This window comes from Sitophilus oryzae, unplaced genomic scaffold (assembly GCF_002938485.1).
Source record: "Sitophilus oryzae breed Bouriz unplaced genomic scaffold, Soryzae_2.0 scaffold_1297_pilon_pilon, whole genome shotgun sequence".
In the NCBI taxonomy this organism is placed as follows: domain Eukaryota; kingdom Metazoa; phylum Arthropoda; class Insecta; order Coleoptera; family Curculionidae; genus Sitophilus; species Sitophilus oryzae.
Window position 1 is genome coordinate 10,850,949 of NW_022145945.1, and position 4,714 is coordinate 10,855,662.

The following is a 4,714-nucleotide window of genomic DNA, read 5'->3' on the forward strand; positions in this document are numbered from 1 at the left end:
GATGTCATCCAGATGTTCATTTCAAGCCAACTGCACGCCGTGTTTTCGATCATACAGTATTATTATACCACATAAATAGTAATATTATACACATAAACATCCATTGATAGAGATCAACATTTTGTAGAGCAATAACAGCATCAAATAATGGAAATAATGGACCTTGTTGCGTCAAAAACAAAATTTCAACGCATTACTACTTTATTGGTTATATCAATTAAAGAAATTGAGTTTATCAGTCTAGATCCTACAAGCAAGCACAGCTATCACATAATTTTAAATGGTATCTATTATGGTAATGTATAAACACTTTGCATCTTTTATTCAATGTTGTAATGAATTAACAAATTCCAGGTAATTTATTCTAATAACGAAAAAAAACTTTAGACAAAAATATTTTCTTCTGATGAGGTTTATGGATATTACAGTCTGTTGAAGTTTGGCCATTATGTGTTGGTATACAATTTATTTATGATGTTACAGTAGTTAAACCATACGAGTACAAAACATGTTTAAAATCCACTATTCTTAATGAATGGAAACTACCAACTTGAGAGGAAGCTAAAAGAAAGGTTCTATTGGGTGGACTACAAGGAAAAGGGATATACATGAGGATCTGGAAGGGCTATAACATTACGTCTCAAGCCGTGGGACAATAGGAAACGAAATTCAAAGGAAAATATTACAATACGTGGGATGCAAATTATAGTGCAAAGGATTGAAAAAAGAATTATTAAAAAGTAGTTATTGTTGATAGTTAAACCATCCGACTACAAATATATTTAAAATCCACTATTCTGAATGAATAGCAACTACCAACTTAGGAGGAAGCTGCAGGAACGATTCTATTGGGTGAACTACAAGGAAGACATGAGGATCTGGAAGGGCTATAAGGTATATTATTCCACGTCCAAGAAGCCATGCAAGCCATGTTGGAATAGCTGGGAGTGAAAAAAAAGATAATCCTGCACACGATTCTTGTCTAGAAGTAGTTGATATTAAGGTAGTTAAGCCATCCGACTATCAGAACAATTAAAATCCACTATTCTGAATGAATGGCAACTACGATGGCAAAACGTAAATAAATACTTGTACAGTATAAAATACATTATATTGGCTTAATTTTTATACTAAATAAAATGTGTTACGTTATTTTTGACCTGCATTATATTTATTAAATTCCATATCATCAATTAAACTTTAAATAAAGTTTCCTAATTATAATTAACATTAATTTTAAGCAGCTTTTTCATCTTGAATGAGATTTACGAAATAACTTTAATTTTTAATTTACGAAAAAAATAAGAGGCTCAGTCTATTGCTTCTGAATAATTGATAATAAAACCACATGTTGACTTACTTTTATACTAAATAAATGTAGATTATTAAGTTATTTTAAGCTGCATTATATTTATTTAAACCCATCACCAATTATTACTTTAAATAATTTTTTCTTAATTATAATAACATTAATTTTAAGCTAAAACGATCAGAATAATGTTTTCGTCGTCTTGAATGACATTTGCGAAATAACTTATGAGAGCAATAAAAAAGAGCCTAGTCTATTGCTGCTGAATAAAAATCTGTAATTTATTTCATGTGACATAAAAATAAATTTGTATTTTTTAAACCCGCGACTTCGCGTTTGCTTCACGTTAAATATTTATGTCTTTTGAGTTTTGAATCAGCTGTTCTAAAAATGTTCGGCGCATGTCTTAAATTTTAGGTTTTTGCTACAGCAGCGCCATCCTAATTCTTCCCTTTTTTTGACCATATTTTAATGCACGGAGTTGTTTCTCCTTACCTCTACACTCCATATTTTCAATATATCTATGCGTTCTAGTTGTACCAACTTATTTCTTTGTAAAATAAAATAAACTACTTTGAAATTAAAATGACAGACACATCTATCACTGTCAAGGATCTTCTCGTTGGACAGACTATAGGTTAAATTAAAGTCCCTAGATATATAAAGTACCGCAATTACCGCCATTTTGGCGCCAAAACTAGCGGCAAATTTAAAAAGGAGGCCAACATTTCGCTGTTTCGGCTTTTTAAGCAGCTGGTCGGTCCGGCGCCAATATGGCCGACCAACATTGACAGGCAAGCCGTAAATTAAAATATTTATTAATTGTAATAGAATTACGTTTATTATCTACAATTTACCCTCATTTTAACATAATATCAGGTTGTATATTAATATTCAATTTCATAAATTTAATTTTTTAGGCCTATATGGTGTTAAGAGGTTATAAACAAATGGTTTCCGTACAAGTGTTTTTCAGTTGTATTAGCATTTATTTTATGTTACCTTTTAGCGCAAAGTACGCTAACAGAAGTAAGTTAATAGGTAAGAAGAAATAAAGTTAGAATAACATTTAATTTTAATTACTTAATTCAGTCGAAACAATTGGAAAAACTTTGTTTGTTGATGAGAACGGGCTACCTATACCATAAGTAAACCTTCCCTATTATACCAGTTATGTTGTAGTTAGTTTTGACAAATAAGCATGATTTAACGAAAGTCTTTGGAACTATGAATCTAGGAATAAGCTACAAACTTAAATTTGAAGGCCGGCTTTTATACGAGAATATTTTGAACCATGGTTGAAACAAATAAATGACTAATTAAATTGATATGATACATACCTGCTATTTTGAAATATATTAATATATTGATAGAAAGATTGTTTCAGTTAGTATGACTTCAGGTAGTTTCAGCATTTTAGGTATGTAATTGTGCACTTAATTCAAGAATAACTTAGAAAGAAGCTTGGAACGCATAGGGGCTCTTTATGTGTGCTGTATAATTAAGGTTTGTATGTTATGGAGTGATTTTATATAAATTTATTATTAGTTGAATAAAGGCAAGTTAATACCACATAATTCAATTAAAATACTGCTCTGCTATTTAATGTTATATTTTTAAACGACAAGTGTCATAGTCATAATGTTTAAGTATCATTATTATAAAAAGTTATACTGCTATAAAATTTAGCATTGAAATAACTGTAGTTATTGTTATACATAAATTAAGTAGGCATAATTTTACCTCGACAATATGTAAAACTTCAAGCCAATCTTAACAATTTTATGCCATGTATAAAAATCAAATTTAAAATCACACACTTTTATTTATAACATTTTTTTTTTTTTTTTTATTTTAAATATAACTTTACATGCTTACATTATATTCTTTACTTTTTATTAGTAAGTACAATATGAACAAAAAATATTAATTACTATCAATAAATACTATAAAACTTCATCTATTTAAGTCCATGAAAATAACTATAGTTAGCATATTCATAAACAACATTCTTGTTATTAGGATCAAATTTGACTTTTTCATTATTTTGGTTAAATATCCCTGTTAGTACTGACTGGTAAAACCACCTGAAGCGATGTCATCCAAATATATATATATATGTATCATAACATAACTTATTCTATTAAGTAATTATCCTGCCTTTGGTCTGATGATAATATATTGTAGATTTATCTAAACTTATTACTGCAAAATGTTGAAAACTAAACTACACTAAACTTTTTAGGGAATGATTACGTAAAGATTTCACTTACACTACATTTAGCATCCTTTTTAAAAAGATATGTATGGTAGTTTGCAAGTAAGGTCTTTGTCTTGTTCTATATTAGATTTCTAGAGGTGGATCTGGGCCTGACCCACTGCGACCTTCCCAGATCTATTGTGATCTTGTCTTGTTCTACAATGAAATTTTATGTACCAATAGGTTATACTACAAATAAGATTGTTAAAATATTCACTAGACATAAAATAAATTCAATCCACTACCTAACCTGTATTGAATATCGACGATGTTAGAAAACACATCAAATGGCGGCCTTTTCTTGTAATACATATTTCTTCACTAAAGATATCGACGCCTATACATTATTAACTAATAAATTTGTAGCATTTTAGTGGTTTTATAATTATTTTTTAAAATATGTGGATAAATATTTTTATTCTGAAATTGACAGCTTCTCAACATTTGACATGACAAATTCAGACAAATGTGACATTTAAACAGTCCTACCACTACAGTTTTCCCAGAAATACCCCAAAAATCCGCCATTTTGGCGCCAATAACATTGAACAAACCAATTGCGGTACTTTATATATCTAGGGACTATGGAGGGCTTAAAAAAGGAGATTTATCGGCAATGGGCAAATTTGAAATTTCTGTCCCCACTTTTAAGCAGCTTCCTCGGTTTGACAGCAGAGGCACTGCGATCGACTGGGATACTACATTTTCATTGTTAGTATACGATTTAATTGTGTTTTTAATAAAATTTATAGTTGTTACTGATTTTTTAGCAGTACAACAATGAGTCGTGGTAGAAATTGCTTTGTACCTGGCTGTACAAGTGGGAATCCCAATAAAAACAAGGCAAATAAAGAACAGAGTGAAAGAAACCCAAGCCTTTTCAAAGCTCCTAATGTAAGTAGTATGACTATTTATTTATAAAAATTATGGATAGATGTTAGAGAAAAACATTAAAATTATATACTGTCATTGTACAGATTAAATTATAACCAAATTAATAGAATATAGCCTAAAAATCAACATGTATAACATAACCTAGGAGGCCGCGTTATAAAATTAAATAATTTAATACCCCACTAGATTAAAATTACCTGTTGACAAGTACCTATATTAACCACAGTTTGAACAGTGCTATTGAAAGTGAA

At 29.6% G+C, this 4,714-nt stretch overlaps 1 long non-coding RNA gene across 1 annotated transcript; it reads left to right on the plus strand.

Moving 5' to 3' along the window:
• Positions 1-4,125: 4,125 nt before the first annotated feature.
• On the plus strand, positions 4,126-4,417 carry LOC115874760. The gene is made up of 2 exons (XR_004048887.1): positions 4,126-4,280; positions 4,340-4,417. It is a non-coding gene; the product is annotated as an uncharacterized LOC115874760 (long non-coding RNA).
• The last annotated feature ends 297 nt before the right edge of the window (positions 4,418-4,714 follow it).